A 20,912-nucleotide genomic window follows, 5' to 3' on the forward strand; every position below is an offset into this window, starting at 1 on the left:
TTCTTCAAATTACCCAAACAGAGGTCGAATGATGAGCCAAAAACAGAGAAGTCATCCATGAAAATATCAATACACCGGTCTACCATGTCTGAAAATATGGCCATCATGCACCGTTGAAATGTTGCAGGGGCATTGCATAGTCCAAATGGCATTCTCCTGAAAGCAAATGTGCCATAAGGACATGTGAAGGTTGTTTTCTCTTGATCCTCTGGTGCAATAGCGATCTGATGATACCCAGAATACCCATCCAAGAAACAGTAGTAGCTGTGGCCTGCCAATCTGTCAAGCATCTGATCAAGAAAAGGCAAAGGAAAATGATCCTTCCTTGTTGCCTTATTGAGCTTGCGGTAGTCTATACAAATCCGCCACCCCGTTACAGTTCTTGTTGGAATGAGTTCATTGTTCTCATTTTTCACCACAGTCATTCCACCCTTCTTAGGTACCACTTGCACAGGGCTCACCCATGCACTATCAGAAATTGGGTAGATAACCCCAACATCCAACCATTTAAGAATCTGATCCAATACTACATCCTTCATGGCTGGATTGAGTCTTCTCTGGGCCTCTATAGATGGCTTGCTATTCTCCTCCAATAAAATTTTATGCATCACTGTCGCTGGGCTTATTCCTCTAATATCTGCCAATGTCCACCCAATGGCCAATTTATGCTCCCTTAGAACCCTCAACAGTTTCTCCAATTCTACCTTTGACAAGTCAGCTGACACAATGACCGGTAAAGTTTCATTCTCTCCCAAATAAGCATATTGCAAGTGATCTGGGAGGACCTTTAATTCCAACGGTGGTGGCTGTTGAATGGAGGTTAGCGGTTTATCAGTCGCATCCGCTAATTCTTGGAACTTTTTCCAATATGGTAAGAAAGAGTTGATCCAGTTTACACATTCTCTGATCTCAGCATCCTCATCATCACCCAATAATACTGCCTCTAAGGCATCACTGCTCATCCTTCTCTTAGAGACTGCCTTTTCTATCATATCCACACTAAAGCAACTGTCACTAGCCACCGGATACTTCATAGACTTGAAGACATTAAAGACCACCTCATCTCCTTGAACTCTCAGCTTAAGCTCTCCTTTTTGAACATCAATAAGAGCTTGGCCTGTGGCTAGAAATGGCCTACCAAGAATAATAGGAACATCTGTGTCCTCCTCCATGTCCAGAACAATAAAATCAGCAGGAAATATGAACTTATCCACTTTCACAAGAACATCCTCAATAATACCTCGTGGATGTGTTAACGATCGGTCTGCGAGCTGTAAAGTGACAGTTGTTGGTTTTGCCTCCCCCAAACCAAGTCTTTTAAACACAGATAAGGGCACAAATTGATACTTGCCCCCACATAAGGCGTGCTTACATTCAAACTTGCCAATGGTGCAGGGTATGGTGAAACTCCCCGGATCTCTCAGCTTTTGGGGTAACTTCCTTTGTAAAATAGCGCTGCACTCTTCAGTGAGTGCTACAGTCTCATAGTCCTCCATTCTCCTTTTCTTTGACAGAATCTCCTTCATGAACTTAACATAACTGGGCATCTGCTCCAAGGCCTCCGCAAAAGGAATGTTTATGTGCAGCTTTTTAAACACCTCAAGAAACTTAGAAAACTGTTTATCAAGGGTAGTCTTTCTAAGCCTCTGAGGGTATGGAACTCTAACTGGCTGCTCAATGACAACTGGGGGACTCTGTTCTGACTTCTGATGGTCTTCAGTAACCCTTTCTGAATCAGACTGTGCACCCATCTCTTTTTTCTGGACCACTGCCTGTGGAGGTCTAGGTTGCTCTGTTTGCTTCCCACTCCTCAGAGTAATTGCCTGAACTTGCTCCTTGGGGTTGACTTCAGTATTACTAGGAAAGTTTCCCTGGGGTCTGTTATTGAGCATATTGGCCAACTGCCCAACCTGTGTCTCAAGGTTTCGAATAGAGGATCTGGTCTCAGTCATAAATTGAGTCTGAGTGTTAGTAAGAGTCAACAGGGCAGCTTGCAGTTCATTAGGTCTCTCAGGTTGAGGCATTGATTGTTGAGGCCTAGGCTGCATTGATGACGAAGCTTGATTCATAGGTGGCTGAGGCATGTTATTCTGAAACTGACCCTGAAACGGAGGTTGTTGGCCTTGATTATTCTTCCACGAAAAATTTGGATGATTTCGCCACCCAGGATTGTAGTTGTTGGAGAATGGGTTATTGAGTGGCCTCTGAAAATTTCCCACCGCCTGAACTTGAGCATGATCCATTGGGGTGTTATTCATACAGATAGGGCACTGATCGACAGAATGAGCACCACCACACATTTCACACCTCACTGCCATCTGAACCGCATTAGCAGATACACTGCTCTGTTGCAATTGCTTGGTCAAAGAGGCTACTTGCGCTGTTAAGGTAGTGATTGCATCCAGCTCATGCACCCCAGCTACCTTCCTAACTCCTGATGATCTTTCCTCAGACCACTGATGGTTGTTTGTAGCCATGTCCTCCAACAGCTCATAAGCACCAGTTGCGCTCTTGCTCATAAATGTGCCACCTGCTGCAGCATCAATAATGGTTCTGGTTGTCGGACATAAACCATTGTAGAAGTTCTGTACTAGCATCCACTGTTCAATGCCATGATGAGGACATCTTCTCAGAAGTTCCTTAAACCGTTCCCACGCCTCATACAATGACTCTCCGTCATTCTGGCAAAAGTTATTTATCTCTCCCCTCAATTTAGCAGCTTTGGACGGGGGAAGAATTTGGACAAAAATTTCTGAGCTAGATCTTGCCAGGTGACGATAGAGTTTGGCTGCAGAGAGTTCAACCAAATTTTTGCTCTGTCCCTTAGAGAAAATGGGAAAAGCCTGAGCTTGATTGCGTCATCGCTCACCCCATTATATCTGAAAGTCCCACATAACTCCAGAAAATTGGACAAATGGGTGTGAGGATCTTCAGAGGGTAACCCATTGAATTGCACAGAAGATTGCACCATTTGTAGAATAGCGGGCTTTATTTCAAAGTTGTTGGCCTCTACAGTTGGTGGGCGTATACTATTTTGTACTCCCGTCAGAGTGGGTAGCACATAATCTCGCAGGCTCCTCTCAGCATTGGTCTGAGCCTGAACCCCTCGTACAACTCCAGGAGTTTGAACATTCCTGTCATCCCTTTCATTCTGTGCCATCTTCACAGATTTCTGGGCCTCTCTCTTGCTCTTTCTGATTTGATTACAAGACTTTTCAATCTCAGGATTCAGAGGAACAAGTGTGTCCTTTCCTTTTCTACCACGCATATACCAAAATTCACCTGAGATAGACAAATTAAGCAACTAAACAGATTAGAAACAAGAGAAATTAAAATCAAATTAGAATAAAAATTAATTAGACTGATATTGATAATTATTTTCAGTCCCCGGCAACGGCGCCAAAAACTTGTTGCGATATTTATAGCTATGCAAGTGCACACAGTCGCAAACTCGTAATAAAATGGTAAAACCAAGTATCGTCCTCAAGGACTGAGTTATCAATTACCAGTCAATTAATTTCTTGTTCTATTTGATGAATTGAAATTCTTGATTTTTGTAAAATACAGCAAAAGAACCAATAAAGTGCAGAAATAATAATCGACAATTAAATAGAATAATAACTAATAGTAAAACTTTTAATTTAATCACTGAGAAACAATTAGGATATTCAATCTCATCAACTATCCTCCCTATTATTCCCTAATGCAAAGTATGAATTCTTCTTATTTTTACCTAATTCAATTAACAAGTTGAAACAGCAGCCTATAATCATACTATGAATTATAAACTCAACCTAGGTGACAATTTCCTATATTTCTATGGTAAATTGAACCACAAAGGTAGCATTAAATTCCACAACTTAATAACAGTTACACAATTAATTCAGATACTTTCGTTCTAAATTAGAATTATGTCCAATATAACCACAGCATAATTAAATCTCACTTCTCAGATTTTGACTTAAAAACATATATATATGACTAAAGATGGCCAATCAATAATCAATCTATAAGAACAGGTTATAAGGAATTGAAGAAGATTGAAGAAGAGGAAATTAAAATTGCATTAGGTCATAATAGAAATTCAAGTGATTCAATTGAACATCCTAAACAGAAAATTAGTTCATAGTCATAGAGCTAATCACAACAAAAACTAAAGATAACATCAGGAAGAAAAACATATAAAAGTACTCTAAGCTTGAGCCTTCAAAACCAGAACTCCTCCCTTCGTCCGTACGTACTTTTCTTCTCCCTTTTCGTCATTTAAAACCTAGGATCTTCAAATTTTAAGGAGGCGGGCCGCGGCTCTACATGCACTATGCCGCGGCCCGTATCAAAGTTTCTGGGCAGGAAGTCCTTTTCATGACGCGGCTCTCTGAAGCCATGTCGCGGCCCGCATCAACGACTTCTGGGCAGAGTACCCATCTATGCCGCGGCTCTATCTAGCCATGCCGCGGCCCGAAGACTTCATGCAAAACAATGCTTCTGTTTCCCACCTAGCCGCGGCTCCCTTTTGCTCATGCCGTGGCTCTTAAGGGAAATCTCATTTCTTCAAGTTTTCATCCCAAAATTTCACCAACACTTCCAAATTGTGTTGAGAACCATTCTTGATCGAAATATGATGGAAAACTCGGTTATTTCTTCCCTTTCTTTGGCATTTTCTTCCACATGCTCAATTCTTCCTGATATTCACAAAAACAACCAAACAAAGCATAAACCCGCGCTAAAACAAGGAAAAACAAAATAAAAGACTACTAAAAACATCACCAAAACATAATAAAAACTAGACTCAACAATATGTTATCTGAGAAACTCCTTAACTGAAAGATAAGACTGTTTAGTCACAAATAATTGTTGATTGTAAATAGGATTAGGGATTAAATGGTGGATTGATATTAGAAACCCTAGGTCTATATAAGGGATGATATACTACAATATAGGAAGGTCAACATTGACTTTCAAAAAGGTTCGGTGGAGAGCTCTAAACTAGATTATATATACAAGAAAGAATTGATCAAATATATAAACTAATAATGCCCTATATAGGGGTCTGATAGAGTTGATATAAGTTAGATTTAATAGGCCCAACAACCTTTGAAAAAAGGGGCTGAATTATTAAATTTTTGTAAGAATTTTATAAAATTAAAAAAAAAATAAAAAAAGTTTGGAATTGCCCTAGAGGATAGGACAATCTATCAACTGTTAGATATTTGTAATGAGAAATTTGACTTTTTATGCTTAATAGTATGGTGTAATGCAAAATAATGCTAGGTATTTTTAACATTACAAAATAATGCCAAAAGTTTTGCTAGTACCCAAAATACCCCTAAAAACAACTATCTCCTATCTTTCCTCCTCCTCTCTTCCTTCCTCCTCTCTTCCTTCTTCTTGTTTCTTCCTCACTCTCACTCACCTCACCTCACCTCACACCACCACTAAGAGCACCACGGTAGAACCCCATCGAGCTTGGGACCGCCACTAAGAAAGCCATTTGTAGAGGGGGATCAAGACCAAAGTAAGGGTTGAGAAATCTTGGAGAAAAATTTAATGGGTAAGCAATTTTTTCTTAAATACTTGGATTAGTGATGTTTCCTTTAAAAATTTTGAGCATTTCGAATAGATCTGAGCAATATTTGTACATTTTTTTGGGTTTTTTCTGGTTTTTTGTCGATCTGCGTTTTCTGGGAATTTTTTGGGTTTGTGTTGTGCTCGATGGGTGCTCGATGCCTGCTCGATGCAGGCTCGATGACACATCAATTTTAGCATTGCATGTTCTGCTCGATGGGTACTCGATGGTAATGTCCATTCTCACTATTTCATGCATGCTCGATAGATGCTTGCTGCCTGCTCGATGCAAGCTCGATGGCACATCATTTTTTACGTTGCATGTTTTACTCAATGGGTACTCGATACCTACTCGATGGGTACTCGATGGTAATGTGCATTCTCACTATTTCATGCATGCTCGATAGATGCTCGATGCCTGCTCGATGGCACATCATTTTTTACGTTGTATGTTGTACTCGATGGGTACTCGATACCTACTCGATGGGTACTCGATGGTAATGTGCATTATCACTATTTCATCCATGCTCGATGGATGTTCAATGCCTGCTCGATGCAAGCTCGATGGCACATCATTTTTTACGTTGCATGTTGTACTCGATGGGTACTCGATACCTACTCGATGGGTACTCGATGGTAATGTGCATTATCACTATTTCATTCATGCTCGATGGATGTTCGATGCCTGCTCGATGGCACATCATTTTTACATTGCATGTTGTGCTCGATGGTTACTCGATAGCTACTCGATGCAAGCTCGATGGTAATGTGCATTCTCACTATTTCGTGCATGCTCAATGCAGGCTCGATGGTCATGTTTTTCAGCATCATTAAAATACCATTTCCTACCATCTATTTTTCAGCTAACTGTATTTGTGTTTTTTTATTTCAGGTTCTACTGTTTACGTATTTGTTTCTTACAACGGTGTTTGGAAAATGCATGGTAGGAAATGGTATTTTAAGGATGCTGAAGGTGAAGTGATACCAGTAGAGAATGATGTCACTTACTTGCAACTACTTGACATACTGCACGAGACATTTCAGGTGGATAGAGCGGTGTATGAATTGAAACTCGAGGTGCCATACGTATGCGGCGAGCAACCATTTGCACCGGTTCAATTGAAGAATGATCGTCAAGTTCGTGTATTCTTAGGAATAAGCTTGAATGAACGGGTAGTCTTATGTGTGACTCCAATTAAGAAGAATGCCATATCAGATCCTTCTCTTAGTGTGAACAAAAAAGACACGACCAGTATCGATCCATCTCCTGCAGGTAGCAGTTACAAGCATCTTAGCAAGGTGGGCACTTTTGTTCCAGTTACTGATCCGATGGCTACTATTCAGCTTGATATACCACAAGGAGGTCCCACAGGTGTGCTTGAGGCATATGAGTACGATCCCTATGTGAATGATGATCCAGTTGGTAATTTCTTTGAAGATAATGATGATGGTTCCGAGGATGACTCATATTATAGTGCAGATGTTTCAAATGAGGAGTTAGACATTTCCCAAGCCCAACAAGTAGAAGAAGAGTCAGGACTGCCTCTTGCACAGGCACACCTCCCAACTCAAGGACGCCGAGCACCTGCTCGAAGCAGTAATCAACCTGCTAGGACAGAAGATAACACTGGGTGGAGGGAGACAATTGTATCAAGAAAAGATCACACCAGATGGAGTGCCCCAATGTTTACAAAAGAAGATATTGAGGCATCTGCTAAAACCCATTCCTCATCATCTGGTGGACCAATGGGAGAAATATATGTTGGGAAGACCTTTGAGGACAAGATTGATTTAAAAACCAAAGCTGCTCTATTTGCAATGAAGAATAACTTTGAGTATATGGTGAAAAAGTCTGGTACTGACGTGTGGTATATCACATGCAAAGATCCTGACTGTTGTTGGAGACTGAGAGGGAAAAAACAACCAATGTCCCCCATGTTTGAGATCACGGTATACAGGAGCGTACACACATGCTCACTAAAAGTGCGACAAAAAGGTCATCGTCAAGCTGCACCGTGAGTCGTTGGACACCTCATAAAGAACAAATACGCAGTTGATGGGACTAGTTACATGGCAAACAACATAAAGGAGGATATGAAGAAAATTTTTGGTATTGATATGAGTTATGAAAGGCATGGAGATGTAGAGAGAAGGCACTTACGTATGTTAGGGAAACATATGAGGATTCGTATTGCAAGTTGTCATCCTACTTGCACATGTTGCAGCAAAAGAATCCAGGTACAATTACGATTTGTCACTGAAGATGGTCGTTTCCTATATTGCTTCTTTCCCCTTGGAGTTTGTAGGAGAGGATTCAGATTTTGTCGTCCTGTGATATGTGTGGATGGCACGTTCTTGAAGAATAAGTACGGTGGCCACATGCTATGTGTTGTTGCTTTGGATGCGAATAGTCATTTATATCCAATTGCGTTCGGGTTGGTGGATAGTGAGAACCACAACTCGTGGAAATATTTCATGACGAAGTTGAAGGAAGCCATTGGGGACGTTGATGACTTGGCTTTCGTGTCAGATAGGCATGCGAGTATTATTCATGCTCTAGAGGCTGTCTTTCCTGATGCCTACCACGGCGCATGCTACCATCACATCAGTATGAATGTGAAAGCCAAGTTCAAGACTGATCACTGTCACAGTGAGATGTGGGCAGCAGCCTATGCATGGAAGAAAACCGAATTTCTAAAGCATTTTGAAAATATTAAGCGAATGGATCCTCCTATAGCTGCCTATTTGGAGGGAATTAGTTTCGATAAGTGGTCTCGTCCTTTCTTTCCTGGAAAACGATACAATATAATGACAAGCAACTACGCTGAAAGCTTCAACAACAAGACCAAGGATGCAAGAACCTTTCCAGTTACAATTTTTTTAGAATTCATTCAGTTCACACTACAGTCTTGGTTTTCTGAACAACGTAGTGTGACAGAGAAGACTACCACCAAATTATCCACCCTGATGGAGGCAGATGTATTGAACAATGCTGACAAATGAAGGTTCATGAATGTCTATGCCCTTGGTCAATTCGAGTTTCATGTAACTGGTGCAGACAGCGATGCTGAGGTGAATTTGATGACGAAATCATGCTCATGTGGGGTATTCCAGCTCATAGGCACACCTTGTCCCCATGCAGCTGCAGCAGCTATAGAGCGTGGAGTGAACCTTTACTCTTTGTGTTCACCATTTTACACCATTGAGTCATGGAGGAATTCGTACAAAGAAACCATTTACCCAACTGGGAACGAGGATGACTGGATACTTCCAGATGACATTAAGAATATGGTAGTTGGTGTACCCATAGAGAAACAACAAGTTGGTCGGCCAAAAAAGCCAAAGCTAGGAAGACCAAGGACAAACCGTTGGCCATCTGGCGAGGAAAAACCAGTTACAATGCGTAAGTGCAGTAGATGTGGTGGTCGTGGCCACAACAAATCCTCATGCAAAGCTCGGCTTTGAGTTTATTTTTTGTTGTATTTTATTTAAACTTGAAGTTGAAGGTTATTTTTCGTTTTCTTTTTTTATTGTCGTTAATGAATTTTGGTCGTTAATTGTCGTTAATAAAAAGATGCTCAACTCAAAAAAATTTCTTAAAAATCTACATTTTAAGCAAATAAATATAACAAGAGAATGTTCAATGTCTAACATTCTGATACCATAAGTCAACTGTCCATTTGTTTCTGAACGACTCCATGTTGTCATCGCAAATCGTGTCAAGTGGTAGCCTACCTAATAAGTGTTCGATGTGCTTGGCGTATGTTGTCCAAAAAATTGGCATTGATGACGTGGCAAGTGAACCCTGGACACGTGGCTGACACCTGGAGAAACTCTGCTAGTGTATCGACCAGAGGACGTATTAGAAGCAGTAAGCAGCCCAGTCATACCTGCGACCAGACTGGTCGATAGTTCCGCATGCAATGTAATATTACTGTAAAGATCTTTGTAGATCCCGAATTTAGCTCACAGAATCTCCTGAATATCCGGTTATTCAAGAGAGAAAATCGGCAATTAAATCATGTAATCCCCCTTGAGCCTATAAATAGAGAAATATAGCTCAAGAGAGGGACTTTTGGCTTTCGAATTACTGGATACTAGTATAATTCCATTTGAAATATTGTCTTATTCTTCAAAGGTTGGTGAAACTCATTGAACCCGAGTTCTTTGATCACTCCTTTGATTTTCACATCAATAACAGCCTAAGTGGACGTAGGTCATTACCAGATCCTGGGGCCGAACCACTATAAAATATCGTGTTCTTTTTACTTTTTGTCATCACGTTCTTCTCAACGTATTAATTCACATCAAGCGTATTCTGACTCCGTGTCAGTTGGCCAAAATCTGGGTCAACAGCGTACACACCACAATCTCCATTGTAACCAAAACATAAATTGCATTAGTAACAAAATCAACATAGAATTTAATTTAAAAAACTTGAATAAAAACTAGACTTTTGTTTACCTGACTTTGGTTTGGGGTACTGAATCAACTGGCATGCGGTGCACATTGAACTCTTTGCATCTTTTAGCTCTGTATGCCCTGTTTTTCCCACGGGCTGATTAGCGAGCCGAGCTGCGGCCTAATCATAGTTATCTCGTGGACGTCCCGCAGACCGGAGCTTCTGTCATTAGGTCGTACCTACTTAGCTCGAGGAAACTCAAGGGTTCGCCAAGATTGCACAAGACTTGACCCCGGATTTTGAAGGCCTATGGTCGAGTTAAGTATCCAGCTCGCGGTACGAACTGGGTATGAAGGCTGTGACCCTTTGTGAAGTCAACACACGCAAGGTAAACGTGCATATATCAGACATCACGTGTCTGATATGCCCCTGACTTCTCGGACACGCAGCAGGAACGTGCGTATTCAGACACCCACGACTGGGTTGGGCCGTGCGGCCCATTATCTCCTTACCTATCGATTTGACCATACTAATGTGTTAGGTTTAGGAATTAATCATGAATGTCACAGAGTTGATGTGATAGATAAGAGGGTCACGGGATGACCTTCTTACCAACTCCCAGGTGCCTTCTCCTATAAATATGGAGACCTTGGGACTTAATAAGGGTTGGATTCTCTATTGTAAAAAAGGCCCTGTAATCAAATATCCAGTATAAAGTAATAATACTGACTAGTGGAGTAGAAGGATTTTAACCTTTGAACCACTCAAAAAACGTGTCTTGTGTTACCTCTTTCTTTTTCTAAGATCTTATATCTGTTTCGGTTCACATTTAGCACTAATCCCTTTCTCTTCATTTCTTAATTACCTGTTGGCGAAGAACCGCGTCAACAAGCTCCAGGTGGAATTGTCAACCGAGGGTCGTCCTTGAAAAGTTGTGACTGCAATAACAACGATGGGAACAAAGTAGACCATGACTTCATAAACGATTGTAGTTGTTTATCACTTATCACGGTCACGTCTGAATCATAAACATTCAGAGTCCAAGTAGAAATGGAGGCTTTAATTGCAAACCAATGCATTTGTAGGTAGTTCTGGCACCAATATACAGTGTCTACTCCCTTCCACGATGCCAGAAATTGATTGTCAATTCCCGTAATCATTAATATCACATCTGAATCCCACAAAAACCTTTTCTTATCCACTTCCTTGGCATTCTGATATGCATCATAACGGGCCGGTACCACTTGTGAGAATATAATATTCATCACAACAGCATCTTGCCGATATGCCCCAGGAAAGAACTGTCGACGCCTACGTAGCATATGCTTGGCCGCATCAATATGCTGCAAAAATGATAGGAAAGCAATTAATCAGCCTATCGAAACCCCTATTGAACCCACTGTTTATACCAGATAACAAATATTAATAAATTTAATAAAATTACTTACCCCATCATCGATCCAAAACTGTGCTGTCTTCATCGTCAGAAACCAACTCGGACCATACACACCAGTTTGGACATCCCTCTTCGTCTTGTTCGGAATATCTCCAAGCAACCACTTGTCGACCGTCCTGTACTGTGTAGCAAGTGGCTTCTTTAGAGGGTCGAGGACTAATGGCACGTCATCAATCGCATCCAAACGAGCTTTCTTTCTGGTTGGGTCGGTGTAGTCTTCAAATTTCTTAGGTTTGCGTCTTTTCCTCTTGGCCAATTCAAACTCTACACCAGCAACATCCCCAGGTTCTATAATAGCAACACCTGGGGTCTCAGGATTTGCTGTGAGTACTATCGGGGGAGGAGTGCCTGTGTCATGTGAGACAAAATCATCTGGGAGGTCAAGTGAATCGGAATCAGAATCAGAATCATTTGGAAGATCTTGTACGAATGTCAAGATCTTATTGACAGCATCCATGATGACCGCCTGGTTCTCTAGGATGGTATCCTGACGACTCTCGACTCGCTCCAACCTCTCCAACACCTCCCGTAAATCAGGTTGATCAGGACTAGGGTGTACCGATGGGGCTGGGGTCGAGGGTGTGGGGCCGATGGGGACTGGGGTATCCTCATCATCAGGGCCATCAACAAAAATATTGGCTGCCTTCGCAACCTCAGCAGCTGTCTCCACCACCTTCTCAAAATCAGTGGGAGTTTCTACCTCTTCTTCTTGGCCCAACCCGGGATACATGGGAGCATCATCCTCCGTCAGAGCGCTATAATAATCTTTCTCCGAAGGCGGGGGCTTCAACATGGACAACACAATCAATTGCATCAAATACAAAGCATTAAGTTAGTTTGAAACCACCAAAGAATACTCTATTTTGACATAATATAGCAGAACTTACACTCGTCTTCTTGAACATCGGTGCAAGGTCGGCCTTTGAAATAGGACGCTCCTTATTGCTCGACCAACTGAGCATCCTCGGAAACTGGTTTCCATGGTTAATACCATACTCACGTGCAGACTACTGGATGGCTTCGTATGCCCAATACTGCAATGCAGGGACATAACCATACAAACTGTATTTTGCTTATTTCTGTTTCCCCTTAACTTCCTTCTTCTTCTCATAGTTCCTCTTCTGATGATACATGTCTTTCTTACATGAATCCATAAGCTTGTTAAAACATACCTTCCCCCATGGGTAAGTAAAGAAGTACTCAGTGTCCTCCACCATCTTCAACGAATCTATCCAGACATTTAACTTGCCCTCTCGTGCAAGTAAAACCCACTCAACAAAGAAACATAGGCCCAACTTGTAGGCATCTTCAACTACAGTGCAGTTTTTTAAAGCAGCCTCCAAATGCATTATCTTCATTGTTTCTTCATCATTAAAGTACTCCTTGATTAAGCGGTCACTAGTCAAGTGTTTCTTCAAATCAGTCTCAGATGACCCGAAACTGAAGTCCAACCCCGTAACCAAAGCAAACTCGCCTCTACCAAATCTGCAGGGTCTAGATCCCAAATGTAAATGCAACTCATCCTCTTTGATGCACTGGATCTTGCGCAACATTAATTGATGTATGAGAGATGCAGAGAAGTCTAACTTCTCAGCCATGAAAAATTGTTTGAATGGGGATTCCTTCACCCTTTCTATCAACCCAAGCTCCTCAAACTTGTCTTTGATTGTTTTAAAGTAACCATTGCCCCTATGTGTGACTCGTCCAGGAAAGTGATCTGTCAAGGGTAAAAGAAACTTCGGCATCTGCAAAAAATAAAGATAAAAATAATACAGTTTAACAAAGTCGCATGAAAAATCCATCAATAAACATACATGCAACCATCGAACCCCTATCGAGTACCCACCGAACACCCATCGAACCCTTATCGAACAACCCTAGAGCATGCATCGAACCACCATCGAAGCCAACAAGAAACCCAATGCATCGAACCCACATCGAGCATGCATCTAATTTCTTAGGTTTAAACCTAGGAACCCATAATGGGCCTACCCTATGGGTTCCCAATCGAGCATGCATTGAACACCCATCGAACCCCAATCGAGTACCCACCGAACACCCATCAAACCACTATCAAACAACCCTATAGCCTGCATCGAACCCTCGTCGAACCCAACATAAAAACCACTCCATCGAGCATGCATCAAACTCCCATCGAGCATGCATCGAACCATGATTGAGCATGTATCAAATCACAGAAGCACAAACCTTAAACCTAAGAAATGCCTACCCATCGAACCCCTATCGAGTATGCATGGGTACTCGATAGGGGTTCGAGTATGCATCGAACCCCTATCAAGTACCCATCGAGTATGTATCGAACCCTCTAAATGCCTACCCATCGATGCCCATCGAACCATCGAGCAACATAATAAAACCAAGCAAAAACTCACAGTTGTCTTTCAACGTACCAATTCCAAAATACTAAAACAAATCACAGAAGCATAAACCTTAAACCTAAGAAATGCCTACCCATCGAACCCCTATCGAGTATGCATGGGTACTCGATAGGGGTTCGAGTATGCATCGAACCCCTATCGAGTATGCATCGAACCCTCTAAATGTCTGCCCATCGATGCCCATCGAACCCCCCATCGAATAACATCGAACCCACCATCGAACCATCGAGCAACATAATAAAACCAGGCAAAAACTCACAGTTGTCTTTCAACGTACCCATTCCAAAATACTAAAACAAAGCGTATCAATATGCTCAAAACAATTCGTAAACTATGCAATAAACGAAAAAAGTCACAACATTCACACAAAAAATTCAAAAAAAAAATATACATATAAACATATAGGGAGATCGACCTTAGTGGGTCAGGGAGGACGGAGGCGGAGGAGGGAGGTCTCGGGGAGGTGGGTTCAGTTCTCGGGGGAATCGACGCCGTGCGGGTCTCGGGGATCGACAGTTGTCGTGCGGTCTCGGTGGAGCGACGGTTGCCGTGCGGGACTCGTCGGAATCGACGTCGGTGGGGAGTGGTCGACTGGTTTCGTCCGAAAGATAGAGAGGGAACTGTGTAGGTGGAGGAGGGAATTCGAGAGAAAAAGAGAGAGGGAAACTGAAGAGACAAATGAGGAGGGTATTTTGGGTATCATAAAATAAATTGGCATTATTTTGTAATGTTAAAAATGCCTAGCATTATTTTATACTACAACCCCATATTAAGCATAAAAAGTCAAATTTCCCTTGGTAATTTCATTACCATTGCTTTCAAACTCAAATCTTGCATACAATTCTTTTCTTTTCGTTTTTTCTTGTAGGGGAATCTTCCATACAGTTCAACATTGGATATTAGCTCCACTGAGTACTCCCAATAGGTGCTCTACTCCATCATTTAAAATACCTTATCAAAACACACATTTTTCTATTTTACCTCTAAATTTTACATTATACCATACATCAGCTTCTTTATATATTTCTCTATATCATTTAAATATTATATCTTTAAATATATTTTATTACATAAAGTAAAATAAAATAATTAAAAAAGAAATAAGAAATAATAAATATATACTAAATAGAGAGAGAAAGCTTATAAAAAAAATATTAAAATATTATATAAAGAATATGTAAATGTAGATATGGATTAATTGAAGTTTGTGCATAGCTATTATAAATATATGTATAAAGGAGCTGATGGAAAATGTTTTATGAGTTTTAGCTAAATATTATAGAGAAAGTGTATTACAAAATATATCACAAAAACATACATTTTTATAATTTACCTCAAACTTTTACATTATATCATACATCTGCTTCTCTATTTTTTCTCTACATCATTTATATATTATTTTTTAAAAATATTTTATTCATTTTAAGAAATAAAATAATTAAATATAATAGTATCACACTCATATATATATACAAAAGTTTATAAAATATTTATAGCTTGATGAATAGTGTTTCACTACATATAGAGAAATACTATTAATTTAGGTAAAAAAATATAACTTTACATCACCTACTGGAAGACTAATTAACCATTTTTTCTCTATATTATAAAGAATAACACATTTTAACTCATTTATTGAGAGTCCTCTAATTAGCTCTGATTATATAAAATAACTTTCATCATTAAAAAAATAGTAAATTCAATAAAATATCTTTTATAGAAAGCGATCGACATAATTTTGTCGAGATCTATATTTTATGATAATGTTCAAATCTGAATGAAAAAAAAATACACATAATTAAAAAAAATAAACATAAATAAAGGAAAAAAATAAGTGAATTATAAAGTAACGTAGAAAGACGAAAAAGGAGTATAAAATTTCGAATTTGGTAAGAGAACTATAATTTTTTTCCAGATGCTTTTGTAAGACTTTTTTTTCATTGTAGTTTTGGTGTCTTTATTTATATGTACACCTAATTATAACTAAATTGATAAAATAAACTATATATCTATATACCCGATTTTTGTGTGCCATAAAAATACTTACGTCACCTTTTCATTGTATCCGTTACTACCTCATTCGTTAAGTGTTTGCGTAACTTATAAAGATAACATGTGTCACACTATCATTCATCCACCTAATAATTTCATTTTAAAAATAATTTAAATATTATTGAAAATATTACTTTAATTATAAAAATTAATTAATTAATTAAAAGCTAACCCTCAAATATCTTTAAACAATAATTAATCAATGAACCAAAAATCTTCAAAGTAAAAATCTGAATTACAAAATTCATCAATAAACACAAACCCTGTTTAGTACACCAACAAGCAAAAATCACAAAATCTAGTGACAAACCTATATTCAAGCTGCAAACCAGATTTAACAAAACAAACTAAAATACATAGAACATTTAGATTGTTCTACCTCATAGATCCACCTAGATTTTGATTCAAAAGAAACACATAGACTCATACACAATCGTATAAACTCATACACAATCGACCACAAAATTGAGAGCCACAGTTCTTAAACTCATACACAAACCTATCAACTCATTATCAATAATCTCAGAAGAAGAAGAAAAATCCATCATGAGCATATCTAAAGGAAACACACAAACAATCCAACGATGTCCTCAACTCAGTGAGTAACCCCGACGCCGACCATCACTTGAGATGAAGACCCCATACTCACCTTAGAAGAAAAAACCATACTCACCAATCGGGGTGTCTGGTCTAGTGAGGCACGGAGCTCAGCTAGGGGCTTCGATCTGTACAAGAAGAAGAAGAAGAAGAAGAAGAAGAAGAATGAGGAGAATGAGAGCTCTGATCTACAAAAGAAGAACAAAAGGATAAAAGTATTGGGAAAGGAAGAAGAAAAAGAAAAATTAAAAATAAAAAAAAATAATTAAGTTCATTTTTTTTATGAAATAGAATTTTTATTTTATTTATTAAATTAATATATTTTTATTTTTATTATTTAAAATTTATTGTCAATTATTTTTCTTATTTTTAAAAATAATTAATAAGATTTTTTTTAAATTATGGTGTGGACAATTAGTATACTGACACATAGCGTCCTAATTAGCTTTTATTATATTTAACAAAAGAGGTAGCCACATATTTAACGAAAACTTGAAGTTAGATATTTTTACCACCAAAGAAATCTATATATCTCTTCTATATGATAAGTGTGTAGATAATGGAAATTCTTCGTTTTAACAGTTTTTTATTTTTTTTCCGTTAACTTTAACGGAATATTTTTATATTTAACGGTAGTTTGTAAACACTTAAACTTAAATAAATAATTAAAAAAAATAAAATATGATATTTTTGAGATATTTTATAATAATAATTATTTAAAAATAATAAATAATTAAACAAATTAAAATATGATAATTATTTAAAAATAATAAAATTATACGTTTTATAACTTAAATAAAATATAATTAAATTTAAACTCACTTATTATAATAATATCATATTAAACATATAATATAATCTACTGTCAATTAGTAACAAATTACTTTAAAAAAAATAGCAAGAAACTTAAATTTAAAATCCACGTATAATATTTAATATTACATTAAACATATAATATATAATCTCTTACTGTCACTCCCAAATTCAAAAATTAAAATAAACATAAACTTAAACAAAAATAAATAAATTATTTAATTAAAATAGGATATTTATTTGAAATTTATATGACATTAATATAAATTTAATAAAAATAATTAATCAATTTTATAAATAAAACTAAACAAACGTGCATATTGCACGATGTTTGTATCTAGTATATATATATATATATAAAGGAGAACACCAAGGAGATGATGTGACGCTCTAAAAACTATTCAAACCACTCTATCTATTTTCTCATTTAATCTAATTTTTTATTCATTTTATAAATTATAATAATAAATGTACTTTTTTAAATTTAAATGAGATATTATGTAATTTTTTAAATTTAAATGAGATATTTATAAGATATTATTATTTAAAAATAGATAAATATCTCTTTGTGAATCTATATATATTCTAAACATTCTCTAATAATATTATATTTTCCTCTACTCTAATTTTTTTTTTCCATTATCCTCTCTAAATTCTTTCAATTTCAATTTTCAATGTGTTGACGCAGTTATTCGCCAACAGGTAATTAAGAGAAGAAGAGAAAGGGATTAGTGCCAAATGTGGAACCGAAACAGATATATGATCTTAGAGGAGGAAAGAGGTGACTCAAAACACGTTTTTTAAGTGGTTCGAAGGTTAAAATCCTTCTACTCCACTAATCAATATTATTGATCTATACTGAGTATTTGATTACAGAGTATTTCTTACAAGAGGTTATTTTTTCCAACCCTTATCAACTCCCAGGGTCTCCATATTTATAGGAGAAGGCACCTGGAAGTTGGTAAGATGGTCATCCCGTGACCTTCTTACTTGTCGTATCAATTCTGTGACATTCATGATTAATTCCTAAACCTGACACATAAGTGTGGTCAAATCAATAGGTAAGGAGGTAATGGGCCGCACGGTCCAACCCAGTCGTGGGTGTCTGAATACGCACGTTCCTGCTGCGTGTCCGAGAAGTCAGGGGGATATCAGACACGTGATGCCTGATATGTGCACGTTTACCTTGCGAATGTTGACTTCGCAAAGGGTCATAGCCTCCATATGAAGCCGTATCACGAGCTTCATACTTAGCTCGGTCTTCGACCTTCGGAAACCCTACCCCGGCCTTGGGCAGTGAAGGATTGCTCTTGGGGCTTCCTCGAGCTAAGAAGGCACGACATTACGACAGAAGCTCCGGCCCCTGGGGATGATCATGAGGTAATCATGGTTAGGCCGCAGCTCGACTTGCTAATAAGCCCATGGTAAAATCAGGGCGTACATCTACCCCCCAAGCTCCTGCTCGTGGTATATCACGTCGTATATCAGACCACAGTAGGGGCTTTTAGACTTCCCCATGAACTCTTCGTATTCCACTTTTTACACAGGCGCCTGATACGTGGAACATCGTGGGTGGTGACGGTACATCTTACGAGAACCGCATTTAATGGCCTAGCCTATGCCGAGCCGTCGTTTCGTATTTCGAGTGGAGGGCCTTGGATCCCTCATCATGGCCATCCAACGGCCCTCTACACGTGATCTTTTATGCATATAAAAAGGGGTGGCCACCCTACACATGGGCCACCCTTTCATTCGAAGTTTTTCAAACTTCTCTTCTCCTTCTCTCTTTATCTCAGAAGAACAAACCCTCTACTCGTTACTGCCATTTTCAGCGTTCAAGAAGCTTAGGCGCACGGATCTCTTCGAAGCTTTGGAAGCCAATACATCGATGAAGCTTTTACCAAGGTGACACCTCCATCCACCTCCCAGCTACACACTGTAAGTTCCCTGACCGTGTGCGTTTTGAGAATATATGCTACTATAGCATAGGTAAAATTTTTACTGTAGCCGCATGCAAGGTTTTACTGGGTTTTGTGGATACGGAGGGTGAAAACCCTTTTTAGGTTAGGGTATCTTTGCTGTAGGAAACCATTTTAGAGTATGGGTTTTAGGATGCTTTTTATGGGGAAAATTTTCTGGGTAGGAGTCTTGATAATTTTGGGTGCAAAACCGGGTAGCTTAGGGAACACGCCTCACAGGCAGTTTTGCAATGTTCTGCCTACTGAAACTTTCCCCCCAAGGCAAATTCTATCCTGACCCCCCTGACACACGAATCCTGAGGAATCGGGGATCTGTTGGGGGCACAGGCGCGTGTTCATCGAACCGCGTGGTCCCACTCTCCACGAGCTGGGCTTACCTCAGCTCGTGCAAATAATAATTGCTTTTTCTTCATGCTTGGGTCGCCTTTTCTGAAATGTTTTCTTTTGTTCGTTAGGCGACCAGATGGCTCCAAAGAGGAATCTCCCCCAGAAGAACGTCGGCAGCTCGGCCTCCCAGCAGGACAGAGGAAAGGCAGCGATGCCTGACTCCCCGATCCCCCGCTTCGGGCCGGCAGTGGAGAAGGAGGTCGAGGTGTCCCCTGATGCATTCTTTGAGGCGGAGAGAATCGTCTCAAAGATAACCGACCAGGTGAAGATTAACAAGATCTTCATTTCCCACAACATTGCCCTGGGGAAAGCATCCATAGTGGCCCGACCTGCTTCAGATGGCGAGCGGAGCTATGCACCGCTCAAGGAGTCGTTCGCGGCCTGGAGCGGTGAACACTTTAAGGCAGGGGCCTTCCTTCCCCTGGATCAGTATTTTGCTGATTTCCTCAACTACGTGGGGTTGGCCCCGTTTCAGCTCCCCCCCAACTCCTACCGTCTGCTGGCAGGGTTGAGGTATTTGTTCCAGAAGCACGAGTGGGAGGTCCCCACTCCTGCAGACATTTTATATTTCTTCTGCCTCAAAGCCAGCCCGGACTAGCGGGGGCGAGGTGACGGGTTTTACTATCTAACCCGGTTTCCTAATACGGCGGCGGTCATCGAGCTGCCCAGCCACCCTAATGACTTTAAGGACCAGTTCTTCATGTCAACTGGGTTCCGGAATTGTGAGCATCACTATTTCAATCGTCCTCGTAAGTTTTCTTCAACCTTATCTCGTACTTTAAGTGTCATTTTAGCTCCTCCCGCACCCCGTTCTGACTCAGACTAATCTTGCAACCATCTTCGCGAGGACAGAGAAATCTGTGACCCTCGGGGCCCAATACGAGAAACTAGCGGGCTTGCCCCCCAGTGAAAAGGACTACCGGGTGCTCGTGACGGACGAGACGATGGTGTTTTGTAAGCTGATTTTCCCAAATCAGACTTTGAATCTAAGGAGGCCTCGGGGGCCTCCCACAGTTCGCTCCTCTATGCCCATAATCGTGGAGGAGGTCGCGATGGACGAGGACGAGGAGGACGAGACTCCACTTGTGAGGAGCAGGAAGAGGGCGCTGGAGGTCGCCCAGATAACGGACGAAGAGAGGATCCAGTCCGGAGCAGTCGCGGGTCCCTCGGGCCAAGGTAACCTTTACATATTTAGGAACTTAGATAGGGCCATTGCCGACCCCCAGCTAGCTAGATTCAACCCCCGACAGCTCGTTCATCGT

At 39.8% G+C, this 20,912-nt stretch overlaps 1 non-coding gene across 1 annotated transcript; it reads left to right on the top strand.

The window, feature by feature from the left end:
- Window positions 1-2,607: 2,607 nt before the first annotated feature.
- On the top strand, window positions 2,608-2,714 carry LOC133781067 (small nucleolar RNA R71). Its single transcript, XR_009869863.1, has one exon. It is a non-coding gene; the product is annotated as a small nucleolar RNA R71 (small nucleolar RNA).
- Window positions 2,715-20,912: the final 18,198 nt, after the last annotated feature.

Source organism: Humulus lupulus, chromosome 5 (assembly GCF_963169125.1).
Source record: "Humulus lupulus chromosome 5, drHumLupu1.1, whole genome shotgun sequence".
NCBI classification, from domain to species: Eukaryota; Viridiplantae; Streptophyta; class Magnoliopsida; order Rosales; family Cannabaceae; genus Humulus; species Humulus lupulus.